Source organism: Sinohyriopsis cumingii, chromosome 7 (genome assembly GCF_028554795.1).
Source record: "Sinohyriopsis cumingii isolate HCF-2022 chromosome 7, ASM2855479v2, whole genome shotgun sequence".
Classification (NCBI taxonomy): Eukaryota; Metazoa; Mollusca; class Bivalvia; order Unionida; family Unionidae; genus Sinohyriopsis; species Sinohyriopsis cumingii.
In genome coordinates, this window is record NC_142967.1 from 80,479,796 (window position 1) to 80,497,499 (window position 17,704).

The window sequence follows — 17,704 nt, forward strand, 5'->3', positions numbered from 1 at the left end:
TTTAAGATAAGACTTATCTTTACATGTTGGTGATCGATTCTGGCCACGGTGATGACATTGCTGGATTTGTGGATTAGCCGGATCAGCTGGCCAGTGATAATAAGATGGAAAGCAATTTTGTTCCATTTGTTAACAACTGTATGCATCAAAGTGGTGTTACCAGACTCTCATCATCATTGGCGACTCGGTCTCGAAAGACCATGCGAATAGCGCCCTTGGGGTGTTGTCTGTCTCTGTTGGCAACGTCTGCTGTGGCTGTGCAGGCCTATACGTGAGTGACAGTCCCTACTGCAGTTGGTGCAGACATACTGGGAAGTCTGCGTTACTGTGGTTGTTGTTGCGTTCTTCTTTCTCTTACGTTTCTCTGCCGCCAACTGGCCTCTCCTCGCATCAGCGACTGATATGCCATTGTTTACCATCAGTCTCCAGGTGCCTCGGTCCTCAGCCAGCTCTTCCCAGCCATCGGGTGAAATGTTGCATGCCTTCATGTCCCTCTTGCACACATCTTTGAAACGGAGTGAGAGGCGTCCGACTCTTCTCATGCCAGTGGCCAGCTGTCCATATAAGATGTCCTTTGGCAGCCTTCCATTCTCCATGCGTCGGACGTGACCCAGCCATCGAAGGCGGCGTTTAATTAGCAGGGAGTACATGCTGGGGGTACTTGCACGCTGCAGGATCTTGCTGTGTGGAACACGGTCTTGCCAGCTGATTTTCAGGATGAGTTTTAGGCACCGTATATGGAAGGAGTTGAGCCGGCGTTCTTGCCTCATGTAGGTACTCCACGTCTCACTTCCATATAGAAGGGTGCTGAGAACGCAGGCCTGGTAGACTCGGACCTTGGTGTGCTCTGTCAGCGCGTTGTTTTCCCAAACCCTCTTTGTTAATCGAGCCATGATGGTGTTTGCCTTTCCAAGCCTTCTGTCCAGCTCCATATCAATCGAGAGAGTGTTGCTGATGGTTGACCCTAGGTAGGTAAAGTTGTTGACTGCTTCCAGGGTGACACCGCTGATTTTGATTGAAGGGGCAATGGTGGTATCTTGCACGCTGACATTTGTTTTTTCCAAGCTGATTGTGAGACCAAACTGCGTGCAGGCAACAGCAAAACGGTCTCCCAGTCTCTGGAGGGCTTCGTCGGTGTGGGCCACAAGAGCTGCGTCATCTGCAAAAAGCATCTCCCTGATGAGCACAGCTCTCACTTTGGTCTTTGAGCGCAGTCGTGCCAGGTTGAACAGCCTCCCATCAGACCTGGTGTGTAGATATATGCCATCCGTGGACGTGTCGAAGGCGTAGGACAGGAGCAGGGAGAAGAAGATCCCAAAATGTGTTGGTGCCAGCACACAGCCCTGCTTCACACCACTGTTAATTGGGAAGGAAGTTGAGGATGATCCATCATACAGGACTCTCATACACGCTAAAATAAATACAAAACTACCAGCTCGATGCCAGCTTGTGGTCATTAGCACGTGAAAACACCTAGTCGCGGAATACACAGCCAGGCATAAAAACGTCTGGCTCACATATCCATCTTGGTTTCATTACCCATTGATTATATTGCATCAGCATTAACCCAACCAAGAAGAAGAAAAAAAATATCGACTGTAATTCAACAAGGGTGTCCATTTAGCATTATTTGGACGAGAACGAGAACCGTCTTTTTAGTCACCATTAAATGGCGTAATCGGTTTCTTTCTAGATGAACGAGGTGTTATGGCCCTTCCAGAACTCACAATCGCTGAAACTTAAATATTCCTGAGGCTAATAATTTCTATAATTGTATGGCAGTTTAATTAGTTAGATGTGCATGTTGCCTGGTCGGTGTATGTAATAGTGCCAGCGCGAGCATTTATGCATGTGGTTTGTCGTTATGAAAACGCATTTATATAATATTTACGTGACTGGTATGACAATTTGAGCATTACTACAATTGGAACTCGACAAGGCATTCGGACCGCCTCTGATATTTCTGTGGAACAAAAATAAGCATTGGATGTATTTCGGCGTTGTAGTTTGCATAAAAATCATTCTGTAATAAATTTAGAGTATGCGCATTTGGTTATAGCGCCCCGTTTTAAGGAATTCTTCGATTTGTGCGATTATTTGTGTGATTATTGGAATTCGGCGCCATGGAAATATTCCTAGCCCGAAATAATGAACCAATTATTAGGAGCAAACGTCACGGAGTGAAGTGTTAGCGAGTTTCTATGATGCCATGGTTCACTAGTAGCGAATTCCTGCCAAAACCGAATGAATGTCCATGTCGTAAGATAGTCCATATTAATGTCTAGTGGTGTACATTGGTGGTGTGATTGCAAGGGCAGTATTTACGATAGGAAACCGGTAAATTACACAAGGAAATAAATAAGAAGGGACTTGGCAGATACCGTTTATGTCGCCATGTGGGCAAATATGGTGCAGTTATATTTGCGAAATATGCCTGGAAAGCATACATTGACTGGCCTAAGGTGGTGGAGTTAAAATAGTTCCCAGTGTTTGGGGATACTCATATATGTTCTAAGGCGTGAACGGTTGGCGGTACGGAAACATGATGAAGATAAAACATGCAGATATGCGGTTGATAGATATTTGGCATGTTGTTTTATCTGTGGTCTTGCATTAATTAGAAGAAAATTTAGGTATAGAATGGACACGTCGGGCTTTATAATTTACAACTGAAGTTGTATGGAAATCTTTGGAAAGTTGGGGTAAACTTATGACTTCTAGCGAGAATCGTGCCAGGGTTTGACAACCGCTCGGTCAAGTAAATACCCGTGTGCGTGTAACAATACATATTTTACGCTGGACATTTTCTTATTTTTGCAGAAAAAGAAACTGCAATCTTTTTTGGACCATCCCGGCTATTTCTACAATTATATTAACCGTAAGACTTACCTAGAAGTTGGAACAACAAAATAGTTAATTGCATTCACAATTTCTCGATCAATCATTATTTCCTAAATAGCCGATGTGGTCCGAATGGCAAGCCGTTATTGGCATACGTTCAAGGTATGATACGCAGGATCGACCGTGATGTTGCGAACGTTAGCAAGCTTGTCTCAAAGTGACAGCCTCGGAAAACTAATGGCCCCTTTCAGGCATGAAGAAATGAAGGAGAGTAATAATTCTATCTTTTCGAACAACAGATAACCAGGACAAAAGCATTGATATTAACTACGGACGAAAACTCTGCAGAAGAGGAACGACACACATGTAGGCCTAAAGTTGACTATTTGACAAATATTAGCGGAGAATCCCCGTCTTTAGATATAGTAACACTAATAGTGGTAAGGTCTTGGCCTCCTCATGTTACGAATGAACAATGAATATCGTTGTTTCAGTGGACAAAGAAATCGTTGAAAACCTTGCTACAGTCAAACTCGGTAATGAATGATTCGAGGCATATAATGCTGGAAGTATGACTATTTATTACAGATATTAATAAATCCAGGACCCGAACGCCTAGGTATAGAAACATTTTATAACATGAACGAGCAATAAGTCGTAAAATTCGCCTTCCCGTACACCTTGTGTTTTTTTTATTTTTTATTTGACATGACTGGTGGTGCCACCTGTCCTGTCAAAAATGTAGAAAAACTTGTTCCTCTAGCCTTCCCGTTGATCTGGATGTTTGTTTCCTCGTTCTTTGTTTCGTGATCTTTGTTTGTCATTGTTTTTGTTACATTTCTTCAATGTGAAATGTAATAATATTTGCTCAAATATAACTGATACAATTTTTAAATAGACAAAACTACGTATGCGTTTTGTTCCAAGTTGGCGGAAAGAACGAGTTTGATACTGCTTTGGAATATGACGAGACCGTGAGGCCGAGACGTGTATTACTAGGCCGTATCAAACAAATTTCTGTTTTCTTCCCTTCTGGAAACAATGCACTTATTTGATTTTGTATTTATTTCTAACCACGTAATGAAAATGAACATCATCCCCTCAGTCCTTCTAACTGTGTCTGATTTTTTTTAAAAATACAAAATACTTTCAATATTTCAGCTACAAAACACTTGTCTCTCCTCTCTGTATGTTTGGTGTGACACTGCACACCAGCTTCATCTGAGAACTTCTAGTTAAAAAAAATTAGGTCCAAAATATTTGTTGTTAACCTCAAATACTAATTTTTCGGTGGTAGTTACTGTGAAATACCCATAAACACATTGTCGCTACTTACGGTCTCAGCGGTGTATTGAGCCATTCTCAACAAGTACATTGAACAACCTCCTCCCTCCCCATGACTGTTTTTTTAAAGGTCAAATTGTGTCCGTGTAGATACTTTTGAAATCACACAATATTTTAATATGTCTAGAAATAAAGGATAATTTATCAGGTGACCATTATTGAATAGTTTCTGGTTGAGTGAACAGTGTAGATATTTTCCTTTGAAACGATACGGTAACAGATTTGAACATTTATATCGAATGCCAGATCAGCCATGCAAGATGGGTATATAATAAAACAATTTCTTTATTTTCATATTGATACATTGTGTTACAGTTGATTTAATTAGTAATATACACTTGAAGAAATAGCAATGAGGTAACTGCAATGTTTTAAAATTTATTATCGTTATTGTTGTTTTTTATTTATATTCTATATTGTTTATTTTCACTTTCGTATCGTCATTAATATTAATTAGTAGAAGCTTTACTATCAATATTTTATAGTAGTTTTACTATTAATATTTTAGGAGTGGTTTTCCACTAGCAGTATCGGTCACGTCAGTCATTCAGTTTGCGTCATTTCCTTGTGTACAAGACATCTGAGCACTTCGTTATTGATCGTCTGTTTCATGCCCGACTAAATGGTTTGCACTATAACCACACAATGCGCCCCTTCTTCGATCGTATAGACTAGTACAAATGTAACGGACACACTGACGCAGTAAATCGTTCATTAGCCTGGTCTCTTTGTTACCGTCCATCATCCTTACAACACAATCATCGTCACACAAACCAGTTCAAGGGGTGATAGTGACTTAGAACCTGGGGTGAGTACACAGTTAACGTGGATCATCCAATTTTCCATTTCAGTTTGCGCCAGAATATATATTTTATATTTTTCCATCAGAATATATGCCACAAGCGGGAGGCATGGTCCAGTTTCATTGTTCATTTAGCACTCTTCTACAGTATTTGTGATAGTTTAAAAGTTCGTTCAGGCATTGCGTGTTCTAATTTATGCTCTCGCACTTGTGACGCATCACCTAATTTTAGCTTACTGATGTTGTAGAGTAATATAATATTCGCAACTGTTTTGAACACGTGTACAACAAAAAACATGTATTCGAGAGTACAGGAGTGATTCCCCCTAAGTATGTTCGTATAGAAAGAATAGAGGTTCTCAACGGGTACTGGTAGTTTCTCGTTTTTTTGTTTTATTATAGTAGCCCTATCAGTATGTACGTATTTGTTATTAGCTACGATGTCGTAGCTTCAACTTGATTTGTTGTGGTACGAGTAAGGGTACTAATATTTGTACTAATTTGTTATGTGTAAATATTCAGCTGGGTTTGCAGAAAGCCGTGAAGTGTATCGAAAACCATGCATTTCTTACTTTCTATTTATACTTGTACAAATGTATGGTCTCCGTCTATACCGTTTTAACATTGGGATGACATGTACATTGGAATGACATGTGCATTAATAATACTCAGACTGATGCTGCTAATTAGAATAATTAGTTTATAAACTACGTCGAGCACGTCACATGCGTCACAAACCACGTACGTAGGTACAGAAAAAAGAATTGTAATGTTAAGTTTTTATTTGTTGTTTTATTTTTCTTGTTTTTTTTGTTCGTGGCTTTTTGGGAAATATATGAATGAGTACAAAAGATAACTGTATGTATCTGTTTATCTATCTATCCAGACATATCCCTTTCTCCGTCCGTCTGTGTATGTATGTGTTTGTGTATGTATGTGTGTATACTGACTGATTGACTGACTTTATTTCCTCTTCAACAGAGATTACGTCAGATTAATCAAATTCAGGATAATACAAGATCGTGAAATACAACAGAAAAGTGACAAAACGAAATATCTCAATACCTGCAATAATGCAAATCTGCAATCGTTTGGCTTAGCATGGCACTGATCTTTTAACAATTGCTTGATGATGATAATATTTCGAAAATGTTAATACGTCTATACTGTTATGTGCTTAACATTAACTTTGAAATAGTAACGAAAAGGAAATGAAAATGTTATAACAGTGTAATTGTATATGTAGTTCTTTCCACGTGACACATGTGTTTATGGATATATAAATATATAAATATACACTTGTATGCGCGTATGTGTGCGTGCATTTATCCATGACTGACTGTCTAACTGACTTCATTACCTCTTCAACAAAAACTACATCAGGTTAATAAAAAATACGGATGATACATATCATAAGATTATGAGACAGCATAAACGAGAATGCAAGCAAGAGAAATACATCGTCAACTAATGTATTTACAAGATGGGATATATAAATACATAAAACCATATAAAACCGTATACAGCTGTCATACAACACAATTTGCGGATTTGACAAGATGTTGGATATTAAATTTTTTTAATGATAATTTACTAATAATATATAGTTTTCCTGAAAGGCAGTAACCGGTGTGGCTCATTGGTAAGGACGGTAAACTGGGATTCCCGAGTTTGTGTCTCTACGGCGCCACTTTTTTCAGTGAATCTATCCTCCAAACACGTTAAAGAAACGTAAGAATCTTTTAGACTGCATGATTAGTAATCACATTTATATACATGTACCATTCACCTTTGTCTTTTGGAGGCTTCAGATAGCCTAAACAGTGTTGCTGAGTCTTAAAACAACAATTCAGTTGATTTATATGTGGGGCCCCTCTCGGGCTTACCGTTATATTGGCTGGTAACTACTGAGGTGTCCACACCACCACCACCCCAATTGAGCCGAAAGTTTCTTGTGTCCCCCTAAGGTCTGCTGTTGTGGGTATTTCGTAAAAAAAGCTCGAAAAGAATTTGGATTAAAATACTTATTTAGATACAGTTTTGAATGGGGTTTAACTATTTCCATACAATTTGGATTAAAATATTTTTTAGATACATTTTTGAATGGGGTTATCTATTTCCCTACAATTTGCATTAAAATACTTATTTAGATAGATTTTTGAATGGGGTTTGTCTATTCCCCTACAATTTGGATTAAAATATTTATTTATATACATTTTTGAATGGGGTTTATCTCTTTCCCTACAATTTTAATTTAAACATTTATTTAGATACATTTTTTAATTGGGTTTATCTATTTCCCTATAATTTAGATAGGATAGTACTTGTCAAGGTGGGGCCCCGAGTGGCCGAGTGGTCTAAAGCGCTCTCCGTTACGGATCACTGCCATCTCACCTCTGTCTGCGTGGGTTCGAGTCTCGGATCCAATGTGGGTATGTGAGAAAGCTTGCCAGTAGCTTCTCGTGTGTCGGTGGTTCTTTCCGGGGTTTTCCCGGGTTCTTCCTCCACCATTAATACTGGCCGCCATGTATAGCTTATCGTGTGCTGAAAAATGGCGTTAAACCCTACAACAATAACAACAACAACTTGTCAAGGTTCCTGGCCTCAGGTTCCCGAAGTTTCCTTTCCCATAACGGGAAACAAATTAAGATATCGGGTGTTGTACCCCCTAAGATAGGCATAAATGCAATAGTCCGGTTTCCTTTTCCCATTTACTTTTTAGTGATTTTTGCCAAGAGATCTTTCTACACAGTCAAGTGTATGCCGTGTTTGTGCTGTGTGGTGTGCAATGCTATAATGTTGTTGTGGGACTGTCGCAAAAATATAATTTACCAGAGAAAACTTAGATCGCGCTGATGATATGTAGCTTTTTTTTCCAGTAGTTCAAATAAATTATTAATATTTATTCCCACATGTATTACTCTTACGAAGATCATCCACTTACGATACTTCTATCGATGTCTGTAAACTTTTTGTACAAAGTGAAACATGTGACATTTGAATGGGGAACAGATTGCCAGAGTTACCTATAATTGGTGCTCATTCACTTTAACATACACGTGATTTTACTGGCGCGGTGTTGAAATCTACCGCTTTTGAAACTTAGCAGATTTAAAATATGATTAAAAAATGCCATTTTTACGCGTTCTGTCCATGCAATAAGGGAGCCAACCAGAACCAGCCTACTGGATACCGGAGTATATAGAATCGGATCTGAAACCAAGGACATAATATGACACGGTTTCTTCCCAGTAGGAATTGTTTATGATGACATGGCCTGGGCTTCATATCCATCTCAACAGAGGCTTCATCATTTTGTTCTGCATACATCTCTTGAAATTCAAGACGATGTTCTTATGTCGGCTTTTTTAAACGCAGTTCAGACTCTTAACATGTGTAAAGAGTAATGTCTTATTAAACCTGACCATACGACGGACAATGCTATAATAGAGTAAACAAAGGTTCACTAAATATCTTGGATATTTCACAGACCGCACAAAAATGACCATATACGGGCCTGCTAAATGTCATAGAAATACGTGATAATAGTTCTTTATTCCGCAATGAATAGTAAACTCAAAGGAGCCACTGAAAATTGACCTGAATGTTTGTAAATGTTAAACAGGTTTGACTCATTTTCAACAGTTTTTTTTTTTGGTTCAGTTTTTCAGAGTTGAATTTTGATTTGGCCATGACCAAATACGACCCTTCTCAATGGTGAAGCTGTCATGGGATGGATGAATGTGCACATTTTCATGGCAATGCTTCAGGTAGTTTAGGAGAAGTATCGATAACAAACGTGTACCGTCAATGAAAGTGGTTTGTTACATTCAGGTTCAAATGACACATAAACACCAAGTAAGCGTCCTACAGCATTATGTACAATAGCTGTATAAATCTACAAAAACCAAAAAAAAAACATTGTTGCTTACAGTAACAAGCCCAGCCACACTCTCACACTCTGCTGTTGTTTTAGCAAGGGTTAGAGATATGGGAATTTAGTTAATTTAACATTTGTGCATTATCCTAGAGCATGAACCGGTCCAGGGTCAGTTAGCCATGGGAAGATAAACAATAGAACCGAACTTGTTGACAGTCTCTGGTATCAAATATCCAGAATGCTGGGATTATTGCACTGGATAACTGACGATTAACAGCTAGAATCTGATATGCACTAAGTGTGAAATTATATTGAAAACACCGTTCATTACTCAACGTTGAATATTTAATCCAAAAGAGTCATTGAGAAACACTAACCGGATGTGTGTCATTTTTCAACACGTATGACTCGTTTTTAACAGTTGTTGCGTTCAGCTTTCAACGTTGAATTTTAATCTAGTCACATTTTCAGCGGTTATATAAACATGTTATTGTTTCCTGTACAAAGAACTAAAGGGGTCAGCCTATACGTTATATCCTAACATTAGGGATCGTTCTTTTAAAATTACTGCATATGCAAAGCACCAACACAGATTTGAACCATTACAGTATGCATCTAGATCTGTGATGTAAAACAAACTGGATAAAGAGGATCATTTTTATTTCTATGCAAATGCACATACCTTCAATGTCAGAATACTAAAAAGAAAAAAAAATCATATCATTCTGTTTATTGTGTAATGTTGAGATAGGTGTGTAATATTGAAAATATTAAAATAAAATCACTCATAGGGAATTTGAAGTTATGTAATTACGGTATTCAAATATCACACATATGACAAAGAAATAAACATAGACAGGTAAAGATGAAACTCAGAATGTGCATCATATACAGGCATAGAAATTCAAAACATAATGATGCACAGTTGGATAGCCTTGTTTAATAATATAAAATAGACACGTATAAGCATGTTTTTATGTACATCTCCTGGTATACATTATTAAATGTTAGTGATTATTTGTTTTATGGAGAGTCGATATTGGGACGTCATTTCACAAGCCAAGTAATTAGCCAGTTTATAGTAGATTTCATAATGTTCACTATTCACGAGATTTTATAGTAGCGTAAATTAGTTTCATAAAATGGGTTCGTTTGGTTTAGTGGGTTTAGAGTCATTTTTCAGCACACAATATGCTATGCATGGCGGACTGTAGTGAGACTCCTGGCTTGTTACAGTATAATTATAGCGACAATTCTCCTCCTTAATGAACAATATCATAGGTGAAAACCTCGAAACTAGTACTATTGTGTTCATTACGTATTCGTTACTTGTTGATAACTTATTCGCTAGGCAATATGTTGTATAGAAATCCTATATCGAGGAGTATATTTGATGAGTTTACTATTGTATGATAATTTATTTATACTATATGAATTCGGTCATTCAGACGACTACCTAGGCTATTTATTATCTACATTTGATTGCATTCATATTCCAAATATTCATCAAGGACACGGATTATCATAAATTTCCGCTATCAGGAGCACATTGACAAATCCCTCTCTAACCGGACGGGTGTAACGTGATACGGATAAAGACATCCGTTCTCTTGCTACGATCGGTTTTATCTTTGTACCGTTTATAATCATTATTACTAGTTCAAAGAAATGTTTACCGATAATATTTCTGGGTTAATTATCTTTCTTTAGATATACTGGTCATAAACCGGAAGACTTTATGCGATGGTATGTCTCTTGTTCGTCTGTCCGTCCGTCCATTAGTTTGTGTAGGTTACTCTTCTCATACTACTCTGCAGAAACTTTGCACACTTTCTTATGACCCAGTTGTTCCTAAATGAAAACTGTCCCGATCGAAAAACTAATATGTCCGACAGAGCGGCCATCATGAAAATCTTGTTATTGCTACGCATTCTGAACTGGATATTCATATTAGCATGGGGTTTTCCATGAAAGACTAGTTGGTCCTGAATGAAAAATGTGCAGATATGACATTCAATATCGTCGCCATGACTAAGGCGGCCATCTTGAAAATATTGTAATCGCTTTATCTTCTGAATGGAAAGTCATATCGCCATGTAGTTTGATATCTAGTTGTTTCTAAATGAAAATGGTGCCGATCTGACATTCAGTCTTGAAAATATTATTATTGCCACTTCTTCGCTTAGAGTCGCCCTCACAGGATTATCTCACATGGGGTTCATCACATGCTCGCGTGCACTTGTGTAAATCATGTACCCGAGTGTAATTCGAGAGTAAAGTTGTGACGTATAGAAGGAAATGACTTACATAAGAAACAAAATAAAAAACTCCCACACAGTTACTACTTTATGTCTTAAGTCACAGAATGTCATGACTTGGTTTTACAATAGTTTTGGTCATGATGGACCTTCTTTGACGTCATATCACATCAGATTTATTGGGGTCTGCGTGTATTTAACAACACCCAATAAATACATGACAACTATCAATCAGAGGAGAATTTACTGGATCATTCCATGCAATGCATTTGCATAGGAAGTAACAGCTTGAGGTATATTTTTTTTTAAAAATTGGATGTCAAGAACCTACACTCAGGACCAAATAAGTTCGTTAAAATATAATTCAAGCTAAATCTTTTTTTCGTTTTCATATATTTTTTTTTTCGGAAACAGCAGCTGCACTTTGGTTTTACTAATAAGGGTGTATAATAAATAGATTATGGTGTTTGTACTGTTACATAATGTGATCTCGCTATTCTTCACTCTGTAGGGCTAACGGTATTCAAAAACCATTTCAAACAATTGATGATCTGTTGATTTTTGTTTAAAATCACATCAACACATGAAAAGGTTAAAGTGTGCTGTGGTAATTGAAGTAAAGTGTTTTGCCTTTAGACAGATCAGGGTGGCCCACATAACCTGGTTTGGTCAGGATTCGAACCAGCACCCTTCTATAGAGTCGCGAGTCTTGTACTCTAACTTCTGTGCCACCGCGCTTCCATCTGTGCATTGATACTTCACTCTTTAGATGTGAAATCTCAAAAGGTTTCTAAACGTGTTATAAGAAAGAAACTCACGTGTGAATATTTACGAAAATTTAGCATAAATAAGCATCGAAGTGCATCTACACGTACAACATAAAAACTGTAGTTCACGCGGATGCTTAAAATATAGGCATAAATCGGACATTTAATTAAACAATCAACATAGAGATATTAAAAATGCATAGTTCATAATTGGCTTCCAGGTAGCGTTATTGTTATGACCTACTCAGAACCTGTGCTCATGAAACTGTCTTTTGTTTATGAAACAGTCAATTGTTTAATACCGGATATTTCCCTGGCTCACACGACATTTAAGCATGTGCTTATGAACTTACGCAATCGTTCGATTCTAATTTTAATGTCAGTGTCACTTTTCATTACTGTCTGGAGTGCCTGATTGGGGGGGGGGGGGGGGTAGGTGGGTGTCATTTAAGCTAGACATTTGAACCACGTAATTGCCCAAAATAGCGGTTCCGGTATACTGGATATTGCATGCTTTTTTGCCCCTTTTTTCCAGACACAAATGCGAGATTTATCGAGGATGATAAATTAACATTAACGTTTGTTTTTCAAGTCAATGTTAATGATTTAATGCAAGCCAATACTTATGAACCGTTTGCACACGTTTCGTATAGTTACTTCTAAACTCCTTGGAGGATTACCATGAAAATTTGCACGCTCATTCATCCCATGGTCTCGTCAGTCCTAAATGAAACTGGTTCCGCTCCGGCATCCAATATGACCGTCACAATGGTCATCTTGAAAATCTTGTTATTGCTATTCCTGATTGGATGTTCCTGTCAATATGGGATTTTTAACTGAAAGACTACTTATGACATCTAGCCGGGTCTCAGTGAGAATCGTGCTGTATGTCATCTGATGTCCAATATGCCCGCCACAGCGGCCATCTTGAAAACATTATTATCGCCAGAAAGTCGTATTGAAGCGGAGTTTTCACCAGAAGACTTCATATGATGTCTACTTGGTCCTGAATGAAAATGGTACCAATATGATATTCACTGTGGCTGCCACAGCGACCATCTTGAAAATCTTATTATCGCTGCCTCTCCGAAATGAATGGTCATATCAACATGGGTCAACATGCGGTTTACACTAAAAAAACATACTATGGTATCTACTTGGTTCTAAATGAAAATGGTGTCAATCTGATATTCATTGTGGCTGCCACAGCGGCCATCTTGAAAATCTTATTATCGCTGCTTCTCCTGAATGAATGGTCGTATCAGCTTGGGATTTACACTGAAAGACATACTATGATGTCTAGTTTGGCCTAAATGAAATAGTTCCTATATCTTATCCAATATAGCTGTCACAGTGACCATTTGGCAAATCTTGTAATCTCTGCTCCTCCTGAATAAAACGTTGCATTGCCATGAGATTTTACCAGAAGACTTGTTATGTTGTCTAGTTGGTATTAAATCAGAATGGTACCAGTGTAATGTCCAGTATGGCCAACTTAATTGTCGTCTTGAAAATCTTAGTATTGCTAACCCTCCTGAAGTAAAAATAGTATTGAATTGAATTGGGGTTTTCACTGGAAGATTTATTTTTGATGTACAGTTGGTCCAAAATGAAACTGTCGCCATATTGAAGATAGTGTTATAACTACTCCTCATAAAAATAGTATTATAACTACTCCTCATGAAGATAGTGTTATAACTATTAAGATAGTGTTATAACTACTCCTCATGAAGATAGTGTTATAACCTCTCCTCATGAAGATAGTGTTATAACTACTTCTTTTGGATTGATGTTTGGATCAAAATGGAGCTTTTACTAAACATTTTCTTATGATGTAATGTTGGCCTCAATGGTGACATTCAAACATCCGATATAGCTGCCACAGAGGCCGTCTTGAAAATCATGTTTAATACTATTTCTCCTGAATGAATGGTCATATCGGGATGGAGTTTTCACAGAAATGACAATGACGTCTACTTGGTCCTAAACAAAAATGGTGCCGATCTGACTTCTAATATAACTGCCACAGTGGCCATCTTGAAAATCCTGTTATCACTACTAGGTGGCTGATCATGTCGACACTATAGTTTGATCAAAATACCTCTTATGATGTCTAGTTGATACTAAACAGAAATAGTACGAATTTTTTTCGGATGTGGTCACCATGTCTTCCTCGTTATCGTTACTCCGCCAAAATGGAAAGTCATATCAACATGGGGTTTCTACCAGAATACTTGTTATGATGCTTTGTTGGTCCTGAATGAAATTCATGTCTTGTTGACATCCAGTATGTCCGCTACAGAAGCTAATGTGAAAATCCTGTTATCGATAAGAATGTAAAAGCTGGTTTCTACGGTGAGCTGATAAAAGGAGTAAGTGGTCGTATCTTGAATTCCTAGAGATTCCTCTTAGCCAGATTTTTCAGTCCCTCTGTAGATAATCACATTGTGATATATCAAAGTTAACATATCACAATGTGATATATCAAAGTTAACATATCAAAATGTGATATATCAAAGTTAACATATCACAAAGATTATAATGTAGTGGTAATTTGAAAATCTTGTCGCTAATAATATCAAAGCTGGTTTCTATAGTGGACGGTTAAAAGGAAATAATGGTCTTATCTTGAATTTCTGGAAATTCTTCTCAGCCATTTGAGCGTAAGTCCCTTCGAGGGACTCTTGTTTTGTAGATATAAAAAAAAAATCACGTTGTGTTGTGTTAGAGGTAGCGTATCACAAAGATTCTAATACAGATATAATTTATTTACTTATGTTCTTGAATCGTGCTGCAACATATTTAAATATACAAAAAAAAAAAAAAAAAAAAAACGCGAATAGTGTGGGTCCAAATTTTAAGTTCGAGTTTTTCGCTTGTTCTGAGCTTTCAACTTCTCAGACAAAAAAAAAAAGAATTTTCTACAGCGGGTCTGATAGTTACTTTGACCAATGCCAGGTTTTCGAGTGATGGATATTTGAGATAACCAGAATCCCTCAGTTCAATACAAAATGGATTCTTCATAGTCTTAATTCTTAGTACAATAGGTAATGTGGTCGGGCAGAGTTCCTCGAAGAGTCAGAAATTGGAGGGGGTGTGCGATATATGTTTCCGTGGATATTATTATAGAACGTATAAAGCTTGAATTTGAGTGTGAGACACATTTTATGGGTAGGTAACAGATGTCGTATACATTTCACGACTGTTGTTTACTTTCTGGTAATAACGGTCAGACTGTTGCACGATTAATCATTTCTTGCTGTTGAGCCACCAAAGCGCTTTGTTTTGCATAGCTGTCCTGCAGTGTAGTTGCTAAATAGGATGTATGTGTGTATGTAGTAGCGCTTTGTATTGTACAGTTGTCATACAGTGTAGTTGCTAAATAGGATGTATGTGTGTATGTAGTAGCGCTTTGTATTGCACAGTTGTCATACAGTGTAGTTGCTAAATAGGATGTATGTGTGTATGTAGTAGCGCTTTGTATTGCACAGTTGTCATACAGTGTAGTTGCTAAATAGGATGTATATGTGTATGTAGTAGCGCTTTGTATTGTACATTTGTCATACAGTGTAGTTGCTATATCGGATGTATGTATGTAGTAGTGCATTGTGTGTGTGCGTGTGTGTGTGTGTGTGTTTGATTTGGATTTTTAACGTAGCTTTTACAATTTTTCAGTCATATCGCTATGATGTCTGCAGTGTGGCAGTTTTTAGTGATGTCTAGCAATGGGGCATCATGTCGCAGACATGTAGCGTGATGTCCCACCCAGTCACATTATCCTGACACTAGGCCGATCAGTCCTAACACTAACCTCGTAATGCTGAGCGCCAAGCGAGGAAGCTGTTAGTACCATTTTTGTAAGTCTTTGGTATGACTCGGCCGGGGATCGTACCCACGACCTCCCGCATCCGAGACGGACGCTCTAACTACTAGGCCACCGGAGCGCATTGTATTGTACAGTTGTCATATAGTGTAGTTGCTATATCGGCTATAGGTATGTAGTAGCGCTTTGTATTGTACATTTGTCATACGGTGTAGTTGCTATATTGGATATATGTATGTAGTATCACTTTATGGTACATCAGCACAGTAGTAGCTATATGGTGCCCACTTAAGGTAGATGTTTGATTAATGTAAAAATGAATTGCATAAAGATTTAGGAAGATAAACTATTTCAAATAAACGTAAACATCAAATACAAGATAAAATTATATTAAATGTATATAAAATAAAAGGCAAAGGTAATACGTGAAAAATACTTAAAAAATACGATCTAATCCTTTGATATGTTAACTGCATTCCCTCAATATATCTCAGATTTTATTTGGTGATACATCCTGATCCAGTTCCTACATGCAGTCGGCATGAAAATTCTTCTGTCTCGCAAGGTGGAAGTTGACACACTCTACGCACTGTAGTTGAGGGTCATCCTTATGTGTGGAGTTTTTATTCCACATATTTTTTTCAAGTATTACGAACATGGTGATTTATACAGCATTTGAATGGGTCCGTGTATAGAATCTTCCATTCGGAAATGGGTGACTACATGACAGCTCTGACAGCTTCATCTGCCCTATCATTACCCTTTATACCGATGTAACTACGTGGTACATAATAATTTTTCCCAGTTTATACGAGAACATCATGTGTTTCTAACATCTGGGATATTAACTGGTTGTCACATTCTACAAGGCTTTCACTGTGGGAAGGGAATCCAAAAAGATGTTGAAATTTCTTTTTTGAGAGAATTCAGTTTATTTCTATAGTTTGATCATGGCTATACTTTCTGCATTAAAAAATTGAGGCTTTATCAGGTACCCGGCTCGAGATGGTGTCATGGGGTGTTGTTGTTGTTGTTGTGGGGTTTAACGCCATTTTTCAGCACACGATCGGCTATGCCTTGTGGCTGGTATTAATGGTGGAGGAAGAACCCGAGAAAGCCCCGGGAAGAACCACCGACCCACGTGGGGTGTTGTAATAGCAAGTCCAAGTTTGTTTCCAGCCTTTGAACCATCCGTATACATGGACGTATAGCCACCATAGGAGGCTTTGAGTTCATTGAATTGACTCTGAAAATGTAGAGGATTTTACGGTATTTCCAGCTTTGATTTTTGCCGTCTTAAAGTGAGGAGGACTTCGCATGCTAAAAGGTTAATGAAATTTTGTTTCAGAGCATACATGAGGTGGTAAATCATACGCGGGGTACGATGGATTAGAAAATAGTTTGATAGCGCACAGTCAGTCTCATTCGCCTTTGATAAAGTGATGGTTGATTTGCCTCAGCACAGAGACGTTATAAAGGTGAAATTCTACCATTTTCGAACTGATCCGTTCACAGCTGAGTTATAGTAAAGTTTAGATCGTACCAGTTACATGTATAAGCGGAGCAAGGCCCGCCGATCTCCTCCCTAATATGTTTGCCACGACTCGCATGAAATTCAGGGCTTTTGACGTTTTTCCGTTACGTATCGAACTTGAGGAAGAAAATTTTGTTTATGGTTAAAAACAACTCAACAGGGTGGGTTCCTCTACAACAAGAATAAGACAACCGTCGAGATAGAGCTTTTGGTCATTTCGAATACAGTGTAATGGACAGAGGTGTATACAGTTATTTTTTCATTTCGATTTTTGTTTTTCGTCTTCTGCCCATTTCTGAACTCTGTTTAAGGTTTTATGTAGTTCACGTTAAAATGTATGCATACTCGATGATCTACAGCAGATCAAAAAAGTCATCAACATATAGTGAGCAGCCATTTTCTGAATTAAGGCATTTCACTGTACAGTTAATTTTTGTGCTCAATATGGCGACTGG

General features: G+C 37.9%; 1 protein-coding gene across 2 annotated transcripts in view; it reads left to right on the plus strand.

The window, feature by feature from the left end:
• The first annotated feature begins 4,575 nt into the window (after positions 1-4,575).
• LOC149795610 (solute carrier family 23 member 2-like) overlaps positions 4,576-17,704 on the plus strand; it is a 162,095-nt gene continuing 148,966 nt past the window's right edge. For both annotated transcript variants that reach the window (XR_016422363.1, XM_089965435.1), the window contains exon 1: positions 4,576-4,993. The gene's annotated coding sequence lies outside the window, so the exon portion shown is untranslated. The remainder of the gene's footprint in view (positions 4,994-17,704) is intronic.